Genomic DNA, 948 nt, shown 5'->3' on the forward strand with positions numbered 1-948 from the left:
GCTAAATTTACTGTGAAGTTTCCATCTCTACTTACAAGGTGTTTTAAGTCGATTTCTCGCCATTTTATAGTTTTATTTGAATGCTGTTGTTTTGGGTGGGTTGTTGTTGTTTTTTTCATTGCCCCCCCCCTCCCCCCTATTTAAAAAAAAATAGAATTTCCAGCAAAATTCTTCGTTTGTATCAGGGATTTTAAAAAATCTGCTCTTGTTTTGCCCTCTTTTTTTGGGGGTGGGGGGAGTTGGAGGGGGGGGGTCTTTGGGTTTTTTTCTTCTTTCCATCCATTTTCGCCTTTGTATTATAAAACTCTGGGTCTGTTCTATGTTGAACTTTCCTCCTCCCATTTTTGTTCTTCTTTTTTATTCATTTATTTTGGGCTGTTTTTTTTTTTTAATTTTTAAATTTTATTTTGAAAGTCGTGCCATGTGTTCATAACCGGGGCGCGAAATTATCTCTAGTATCATCGAGAGACTTCCACAACAGACTTGACCTTTACGAGGTAATTAGCCACAAACCATCCCATTTAACCATGTTGCTATTATATGGCTAGACGCCGCTACAATGGAGGCATTTCGCTGTTCTGACATTTTTTGATGCGTTGAGTAACTAAGACCATGAGGTCAGACACCAATTAATTAATGTTCTTTCTGTTCTATAAAAATCGTAAGATTATTCGGAGTCGCTGTCAAGATATTCAAAGCATTAAAGTACATTCGAAAAAAAGCTAAAGTATCTTGTTAAAATCAATTTTTTTCCTTGTCAATTTTATCAAAGTTAGGTATCCTGCTTGGTATTTCGTGACGCCACGAGTTGATTCTGAATACTTTAGCTTTTTAAAGATATGACGTCACAATAGTGTGTTTGTGTGTGAATCTTTAAATGTGTGTGTGTGTGTGTGTGTGTGTGTGTATGTGTGTGTGTGTGTGTGTGTGTGTGTGTGTGTATGTGTG

The sequence above is a fragment of the Aplysia californica genome, unplaced genomic scaffold (genome assembly GCF_000002075.1).
Source record: "Aplysia californica isolate F4 #8 unplaced genomic scaffold, AplCal3.0 scaffold00033, whole genome shotgun sequence".
In the NCBI taxonomy this organism is placed as follows: Eukaryota; Metazoa; Mollusca; class Gastropoda; order Aplysiida; family Aplysiidae; genus Aplysia; species Aplysia californica.